The following is a 10,168-nucleotide window of genomic DNA, read 5'->3' on the forward strand; positions in this document are numbered from 1 at the left end:
GGATGGGTGTGGGGGTGGGCAGGGGCTCGTTGTTTGGGGCTGGTGGGAGTCAGGGGCTCGCGTGCGGTTTACTAATGTCTAGTCACCTGAACGGGGAGCAGACATTACCGAAAACTCCGAACCCCGGAGGTAAAGCGTTGACTCGATTAACCAAATAATCAATTATCTGAACAAAATAGTGCCTGCCCATCTTGTTCCGATAATCGTGGTTCCTCTGTATTTTTTGTCAGTATTCACACTGGAAAATGACAATGTTGTCGAGGAGAATACTGAGATACAGGCTATTAGACTAGACAGGTTTGAGGTTCACAAGGAGGAGGTGTTAGCAATTTTGAAAAGTGTGAAAATAGATAAATCCCCTGGGCTGGGTGGGATTAAGGTAGAGCTGGGTGGGATTTATCCTACGATTCTCTGGGAAGCCAGGGAGGAGATTGCTGAGCCTTTGACTTTGATATTTATGTCATCATTGTCTACAGGAATAGTGCCAGAAGACTGGAGGATAGCAAATGTTGTCCCCTTGTTCAAGAAGGGGAGTAGAGACAACCCTGGTACTTATAGACCACTGATCCTTAGTTCGGTTGTGGGTAAAGTGTTGGAAAAGGTTATAAGAGATAGGATTTATAATCATCTAGAAAGGAATAAGTTGATTAGGGATAATTCAACATGGTTTTATGAAGGATAGGTCGTGCCTCGCTAACCTTATTGAGTTCTTTGGGAAGGTAACCAAACAGGTGGATGGGGTGCATATGGATTTCAGTAAGGCATTTGATTAGGTTCCCCATAGTAGGCTACCGCACAAAATACTGGGGCATGGGATTGAGGGTGATTTAGCGGTTTAGTTCAGAAATTGGCGAGCTGTAAGAAGATGGTTGATGGGAAATGTTCACCTTGGAATTCAGTTACTAGTGGTGTGCCACAAGGATCTGTTTTGGGGCCACTGCTGTTTGTCATTTTTATAAATGACCTGGATGAGGGCGTAGAAGGATGGGTTGTTAAATTTGTAGATGACACTTAGGTCGGTGGAGTTGTGGATAGTGCAGAAGGATGTTGTAAGTTACAGAGGGACATAGATAAGCTGCAGAATTGGACTGAGAGGTGGCAAATGGGTTTAATGCAGAAAAGTGTGAGATGATTCACTTTGGAAGGAGCAACATGAATGCAGAGTACTGGGCTAATGGTAAGATTCTTAGTAATGTAGATGAGCAGAGAGATCTAGGTGTCCATATACATAGATCCCTGAAAGTTGCCACCCAGGTTGATAAGGTTGTTAAGAAGGCCAGTGGTATGTTAGCTTTTATTGGTAGAGGGATTGAGTTTTGGAGCCACAAGTTCACGTTGCAGCTGCACAAAGCTCTGGTGTGGCCGCACTTGGAGTATTGCGTACATTTCTGGTCACCGCATTATAGGAAGGATGTGGAAGCATTGGAAACGGTTCAGAGGAGATTTACTGGGATGTTGCCTGGTATGGGGGAAAGGTCTTATGAGGAAAGGCCGAGGGACTTGAGGCTGTTTGCACTAGAGAGAAGAAGATTGAGAGGTGACTTAATTGAGACATATAAGATAATCAGAGGGTTAGATAGAGTGGACAGTGAGAGCCTTTTTCCTCAGATGGTGATGGCTATCACAAGGGGATATAGCTTTAAATTGAGGGGTGATAGATATAGGACAGATGTCAGAGATAGTTTCTTTACTCCAAGAGTAGTAGGGGTGTGGAACACCCTGCCTGCACAGTAGTAGACTTGCCAACTTTAAGGGCATTTAAATGGCCATTGGATAAACATATAGATGAAATTGGAATATATAGGTTAGATGGGCTTCAGATCGGTTCCACAGGTTGGCACAACATCGAGGGCCAAAGGGCTGTACTGCGCTGTAATGTTCTATGTTCTATATTAACACACCACCTCCCCCATCATCACCTCCCCTACTGCCCACCAAAAATTTTGATTCTGTTTTCTTTGTCAAGTGGTAGTTTGTATCTTGCTTTCATTTCTGTGGAGAGAACTGATGATTATTCTGTCATACACACTCCCCGTTACTACTTTACTACAACCATTACCATTGCCTTTATCTTCTGTTACTTCATGCTTCTTGCTTTCTACCCCATCTCTGTGTTCTCCCTCCCTCCATTCAATAGTATGATTTGAAGATTTGCGAGTTTTGAGAAGATTTGTAGCTCAGGTTGAGGTTCTGGATGTAGGTTACTCACTGAGCTGGACGGCACGAACCTTCCAACACAGCGAGCAAACCGACATCCATGATTTGAAAATATCTACAACACACATTTCTAAATTCTTCATCTCTGAGCACAGTAATTTTTACCTTGAAAATTAATCCTGTTTCTCTGTTCACAGGCAAGTCTTTCCAGTATCTTCTGTTTTGATGTTCGGGAGGGCCTGGAGGCTTTGGTGCAGTACTGATCTGCCTCCAGCAACAAACTGGAGACTGAAATTGTTCAAAACAACACTGACTGCAGAAGGTTGTAAATCACTAAACTGAAAGACAAGATTTTGTTCCTCAAGCTTACCTTGGACCTCGTTGGAACAGTGTGGGAGGCCGAGGACAGAGAGATCAGAGTGAGATTGTGTAAAGAATTAAAATGACAGACAAGCAGCATTTTGCAGCCACACTTGGTTTTTTTTTTAGCAGTTTGGAACAGATCATTCCTAGCCTTGTTATTTGGTATTGGAAATTATCTGTTTTATGTTTCCTACATGGAGCTTTACCATGTTATGAAATTTAAGGGAGCAATTCTAAACTAATCTGACAGAAATTTGCTCATATAAGGTCTGTGATGGTTTTGCACCTAACATGACGTCTATATTGACGTCAATAGGGATTAAAATAGCTGGGTGAAAAATCAATATTTGACCCTGCTTTCTGGAGGTTGGAATAAATTAAACTGACTTCCCCACCTCCAGCCTCCTAAACTCATCTTCAATGATACTCTCAATGAGCTGAAATGCCTGCCCACTCCATCGGGATGTGAGATCTTTGTCAGCCCTGAACTAATTTCCTTCTGACACCGATATTTTCTGCTTCCCTCCCCATCCTACTACCCCAACACTCCAAACTCCATTGCCTCCCACACATTCTCCCGTGCAGAATGATATCAAAAGATGCAAGATATTGTTCCACAAATATAAATATGCTGTTCTCATTATCCTGCAGATTTGATTAGTGTGAATAGGAAGAATATGTACCAATTAATTCATAAGCAAACCATAAGGGCAAGTAAGGTAAAATCCTCCTCCCCTCCTAATAATGGATATGTCGAGTAAACTCCTGGCAATAACTATTTGACTCATTTTAAAGAAATCCATTTTGAAATGAACTGGATCAATAGCTGTTGAAGACAAGGTCTGAGCTGGAAAAGTTATATATGGACAATAGGCAATCAGTTATTCTGTTTTTAATCTTGATTTCGATACTGCAGGGTCTGTTGACAGCTTGGTTAAAATGCAGAGAATCAGGGTCAGTGAGATTACATTGATGTATTCCATCAGTTGCTTTGGGGAGTCATCAGATATATCTTCCGTAAAAGCTTGTCTTCGTCAAGAGTTTTCTTCCCACGGATTGATAGGCTGTGCCTAAAATCATACGTTAATGTTCAAATCTATCTTGGATTTACCCTTCGCTATCTCTGTGACCCTCTCCAGTAATGCTTGGGTGCTGGTGAAATTTTGCAATATCCTGAGGCTGTGTGAATGCAAATTCTTTCCTCTTTTCTTCAAATTGATACAGGCATAAATTAACATAGGAACGGGGGAGGCTATTCCGCGCTTCACGTCTGTTCTATCAGGGTGGATCTTGTACCTCAACTCCAGTGACCCATTGTTGATTCCTTATCCTTACAAGTAACAAGTGACTTCCTGCATCTATGGATTTTTGGGCGAGAGCCTTAGATTTCCCGTGTCCTTTGATTTAGATTTGCTTCCTGGTTTCATTCTGAAATGACCAGGATCTAATCGTAGGATTGTGCCACCTTTTTCTGGATAATCTCACATTTTAGCATTTAACTGCCTCAATTAAATCAACTCTCAATCTTTTATATTTGAGATTACAAGTTCATAAATCTTGTTCTCACAAGTTAATCTTTTCTGACCTCTTTCTGTCCTGCACATTTTGTGATTATGTGAAGTGGCAGTGTCCGATCTTTCAGATGTGAGGGTTTGGATTACAGTCATTGACATTACCTCTCAATCTCCTTTGACCTTCCTCGAATTTCACCCTGAGAGTGGGATTATCACAGCGAAACATTTGGACATTATACCAGTGCTGTGTTGAACATTCTCATGTAGTCTTGCTAGCTTGCCTGAAGCAAAACCTTACTGGAGATTTGATGGTGATAACTGCAGACATGATGTTGCTTTATATAAATTTCATTTTGTGCACACAAGTAAGATCATTACAGTGAGTACAGGGATAGTGTGTGTTTCCATTAACACCATGAGTTCTCAAACAAATATCAGTGGAAACAGAGGAAATAGTTGTTATATGGTTTATCCAGTCAGCCCTTGCGATCTTTTACCACATTAAGACGTCATGGCTTCCCTGTATAAATACATAGCTTGACCCCTTGGGCTTGCTTGATCATCAACTGCATCATTCATTGGGTGCCTGTGTGCAATAGATGCATCAAGTCATAATGCTCCCATTGTACAATACACTGCTTTACTATCTGGGATCCTCCTGTGTAATACATCTTTCAGTTCAATGGGACCCTTCGGCCAAAACACTGTATGGTTTCAAGAAGGGGTTTGATATGTTGCTAAAATGATCATGGGATATGGGCAGGACAGGGGAAGCAGGAACAGGCTTTTCAACTGGATAATCATCCATGATCATACTGAATGGCAGAGCAGGCTCGAAAGGCCACAAGGTCTACTTCTTCTCCTATTCTCTACATTACGCATTCACATTGGGATCCTCCTGTGTAAATCACCCTTCCAGTCATTGCAATGCTCCTGTTTGTCCTACCCCTCAATAGAAGGATCCTTCTGTGTAAAGCACTGCTTGTACTCACTTGTAGAATCATAGGATCTGTACAGTGCAGAAAGAGGCCATTCAGCCCATCATGTCTGCACTAATACTTCAAAGAGCTTCCCACCCAGACTCAGTCTCATACCCTGTCCCTGTAATGTCATGTTTATCACAGTTAATTCACTTAACCTGCATGTCCCCGAATACTATAGACAATTTAGCACGGCCAATCCACTTAGTCCACTTTGGACTGTGGGATGAAACAACAGCACCCAGCAGAAACCTACGCAGACACAGGGAGAATATGCAGATTCTCTAGGTAGTCACCCAAGGCTGGAAATGAACCAGTTCCTTGGTACTGTGAGGCACTTGTAACACATTTAGCAGGATTGGGACTCCCTTGTGTAATACACCCCATCCACATATATATACATATTTTTCCCGATAAGAGATTCATCTGTGTAATCTTTTTTCATTCAATGAGATCATCTTGTGTAAATCACCACTCAATTTGTTGGGATTCTCCTGCATATTACAGCACACTATTCCTGATGACGGGCTTTTGCCCGAAACATCGATTTTCCTGCTCATCGGATGCTGCCTGAACTGCTGTGCTTTTCCAGCATCACTCTAATCCAGCATCTGTGGTCATTGTTTTTACCTATTACAGCACACTGTTCAGCTGTCTGACTGTGACCTTTATAGGGGTTATCACAATTCTTCTCAGTCAGAGCACTGATGAATTCACAACTTGACATGTGTCTTTTATTCCCACAGTTACTAGGCCACATTCGTGCTTTAAATGGAAAGTTTTCATAAACAAATGAAAAGACAACAAAGTATTTATAATGTCATGAGTGAGAATGACAGAGCTGTCCTTGATGTGACAAAGTCATCTCTTCAACTTGGTGAACAGGACCACAAATATCATGGGCGAGGAAGTCAACCATTAAAATGCAACTTCAGAAAGTCTGCTTATACAAATATACCAAGAATTAAATTGAATTTACAGCTGCAAAACATATAAACCTCCCCTTCCTGACTTTATCCCATCCTGTCAACATTACTTTCTATTCCTTTTCTCATTGTGTATTTCTCTAATTTCCCATTAAGTATATCTATTCCCCGCAATTACTTTTGTCATGGTGAGTTCCACATTCTCACTGAACAAAAATGCCCTCCTGAATCTTATTGGATTTATTAATTGCTATCCTATGTTGACGGAAATGTTGGGAATTTCTTTCCTTCTTTGTACAATCACAGAATGACAGAATTATTACTGTACAGAAGTAGGCCATTCAGCCCCTTGTGACAGTGCCAGCTCTTCAAATGAGCCACTCAGAGAGTGTCACTTCCAGCCTTCTTCCTGTAACCTACATTGAATCTACATCCATTTGAATATTTAAATTGATTTTGATATTGAAGAAATAAACTTTAACAGACCTTCAAAGCCTTCACATACTGGAAATCAGAATGAAAACCTAAACGTTAAATTTGATCAAAAAGATAGTGCAATCTCTGTCTCATTGAAGGCTGAAGGTATGTTCGGAGAAAAGGTTCATGTTCTTGGAGTGAAAGTTTGTCACACCTTCAGGTGTAAATTATCACATCTTTTCTCTTTATGAATCTGCCCTGTTATGTATTTCCAGCATTTTTTATGCGTTGTTAAGTCAGTTGCATTGAGAAGAAGATTAGAATATATTTTGGCATCATCACTGTGTCATTTTTTTTACTTCAGAACTAATGTATAGAGTCAAATTTAAAGACTTTGTAGAATCATACTGCATTGAAACATGCCCTTCGATCCATTGTTTCTGTGCTAGCCAACAAACACCAAACTGCACTAATCCCATTTACCTCCCCTTGGCCCATAGTCTATTATGTCCCCTCAGTTGAAGTGCTTATACGGGTGTATCTTAAATGTTGCAAATGTACGTGCCTCCACCACGGGGTGGTTGCGTTGGTTGGTCCGGGTGTCCCAGAGGTGTCCTCTGAAGCATTCCGCAAGTAGGCGGAACCCAACCAATCCCACCACCTTGTAGCCCAACACTTTAACTCCCCCTCCCACTCCACCAAGGACATGCAGGTCCTTGGACTCCTCCATCGCCAGACCATAGCAACACGACGGTTGGAGGAAGAGCGCCTCATCTTCTGCCTGGGAACCCTCCAACCACAAGGGATGAACTCAGATTTCTCCAGTTTCCTCATTTCCCCTCCCCCCACCTTGTCTCAGTCAAATCCCTCGAACTCAGCACCGCCTTCCTAACCTGCAATCTTCTTCCTGACCTCTCCGCCCCTACCCGACTCCGGCCTATCACCCTCACCTTGACCTCCCTCCACCTATTGTAATTCCAACCCCCTTCCCCCAAGTCCCTCCTCCCTACCTTTTATCCTAGCCTGCTGGACACTTTCCTCATTCCTGAAGAAGGGCTTATGCCTGAAACGCCGATTCTCCTGTTCCTTGGATGCTGCCTGACCTGCTGCGCTTTTCCAGCAACACATTTTCAGCAATGTTTTATAAAGTTGTACTTGCTCCTATATTCTATGCCCCAGCTAATGAAGGCAAGTAACCTGTATGCTTTCTTCACCACCCTGCCTATCTATGCTGACACCTTCAGGGATCTATGGGCCTATATACTCTACCAAGGTCCCTTTGTTCCTCAGCATTCCCTAGGGATCTACCATTCATTGTGTATATCCTTCCCTTATTAGACATCCCAAAATGGATCACTTCACACTTATCAGAATTAAATTCCATCTGTTATTGCTCTGTCCAACTGATCAATATCAGGCTGTAGCCTGAGACCAACATTCTCACTTTTAACATCACCAATTTTTTTGTCAAGTTTTGTTTAGTAGTTTGCACCTTCCTGATTTGATGTGACTGTTGGTATTCAGAATGAATATTTTTCACCCCTACATTTAGATGGCAACCCAGAGGTTCACCCCTTGTACTCCACCAGATTCGCAGGTCTGAAATCCAGCTTCACAGGAGCTTCTTCGCCCACACACTGGGGAATAGTACAAACTACATTTTCATTTTAAAATTGAATGTAAATTTCAATTTCACGTTTTGGCAACATAGAGAATATTATGTAAATGTAAAACGATTTAATCTAACAAGCAATGTTCTATGAGGTATAAAAACAACTATTCTTCCCTGCCAAGGTCAGGGTGACATATAAAATATTTTCCACATTCTATAGAGCCCTTCAGGATATCCTCTACCCCAGCACCTGTAGTGTTGGGCCATGTATGCACTGCTCCAAACAATGCCATGGAAACTCTGAATCATGCTCCATTCAGAAAAGTTCCTGTGTGAAACAAAGAGAGAAAATGAAAATGCCTGTGTATCAGGAGCAAGAAAGGTCAAGTCTTAGGAATGGGTGTCACCCTTGTAGTCCTCAGATCACTTATAATTTGTTCAGCAATCTAGGTTCTAATAGCACATGTTAATTTTCACTGCAACAGACATGCAATAATGGGTTGAAGGGCCTTTTCCCATGCTGTAAAAACTCTACTGCTATCCAATAAACCTCCATGTTAAATTTGGCCACATATAACAAAAGCTTTGCTTCCCAAATCTTACAAACAATCACAGGTAACCCAAATCCGCCCCAGTCTTTCACAACACATTGACAACTCTTACCTCCGGAAGGATGTTCTGGTCCTGGAGGATGTGCAACAACGATTAGCCAGACTGATTCCTGGGATGGCGGGATTAATGTATGAAGAGAGACTGAATCGGCTAGGATTATATTCTCGAGAGTTTAGATGATGAGGCAGGATTTCATAAAAACCTACAAAATTCTAAAAGGACGAGAAAGGGAAAGGGCAGGAAAGACATTCCCAATGACCAGGGAATCCAGAACTAAGGGTCTTGCTTTAAGGATACATGGCAGGCCATTTCTGATTCTATGATCCTCTAATTTAGGACTGAAATGAGGACAAATATCTTCACCCAGAGAGTGGTGAGCCTATGGAATTCTCTGCTACAGAAACTGGTTGAGGTCAAAACATTGAATGTTTTTGAGAGGAGTTAGAATAGTTTTTAGAGTTAAAGGAATCAAAGGGTATGGGAGAGAAAGTAGGAACAGAGGACAACTTGGAAGATCAGCCACAATCATATTGAATGGTGGAGCAGCAGGAATGGCTGCTCCTACTCTAATTTCCTTTGTTTATAATCTAACTAAGACCGTCATAGCCTATCAAGACTCATCAGAAAGTGCATCAGACAGGTTTTGGTAGGTCAATGTGGTGTCTGCCGCATGGGAGTTTGGTTCACAAATGGAAATTGACCAGTTGACCATTAAAATTGTTGTTTAAGCAGCTGTTAAAGAATGTTGTTTATGTGTGGCTGTCTGGTGGGCAAAGAAGCTCTTGCCTCTAGTGGTTAAACCAATCATTGATAGTAATAAAGACCAATATTTATGTAGCACCTCTCACTTGAGAATGTGCCGAAGTCTGTCTTGTAGTGACAGAAACCAAGTCTGAGGTTATGGTTTACTGGTTAGAGACAAAGAAATTGCAGATGCTGGAATCCAAAATAGATAGGCAGGAGGCTGGAAGTACACAGCAAGCCAGACAGCATCAGGAGATGGGTGGAAGGGATGGGGAGGGGCTGGGAAGGGAGTCGAGAGATGGGGAGGGAGGATATTTGATATTGGAGAACTCAATGTTGAGTCCTGCAGGCTGTAGGCTGCCCAGGCGGAGGACGGGGTGTTGTTCCTCCAATTTGCGGTGGTGGTTCATTTTGGCAATGGAGGAGGCCAAGGATGGTCATTTTGGAAAGGGGGAATTGAAATGCATGGTGACTGGGAGGTCCAGTCGGCCCCTATGGATCCAGTTGAGATGCTCGGTGAACCATTCCCTAGGCTTACATTCGGTCTCCCCGATGTAGAGACGACCACACCGGGAGCACCTGATACAGTAAACTCGGTTGGAGGAGAGGCAGGAAAACCTCTGTCTCATCTGGAAGGACTGTTTGGGTCCCTGGATGAAAGTGAGTGGGGTGGTGCACCGACAGGTTTTGCATCTTTTCTGGTTGCAGGAGAAGGTACCTGGAAGTTGGGGGGGTGAGTCGGTGGGAAGAGTGGCACAAACCAAGGACTGTTGAAGGCACCAGACCTTGTGGAAGGCAGAGAGAAATGGGGAGGGGAAGATGTTCTTGGTGGTGTGGTCTAGT

This window comes from Chiloscyllium plagiosum, chromosome 28 (assembly GCF_004010195.1).
Source record: "Chiloscyllium plagiosum isolate BGI_BamShark_2017 chromosome 28, ASM401019v2, whole genome shotgun sequence".
NCBI lineage: Eukaryota > Metazoa > Chordata > Chondrichthyes > Orectolobiformes > Hemiscylliidae > Chiloscyllium > Chiloscyllium plagiosum.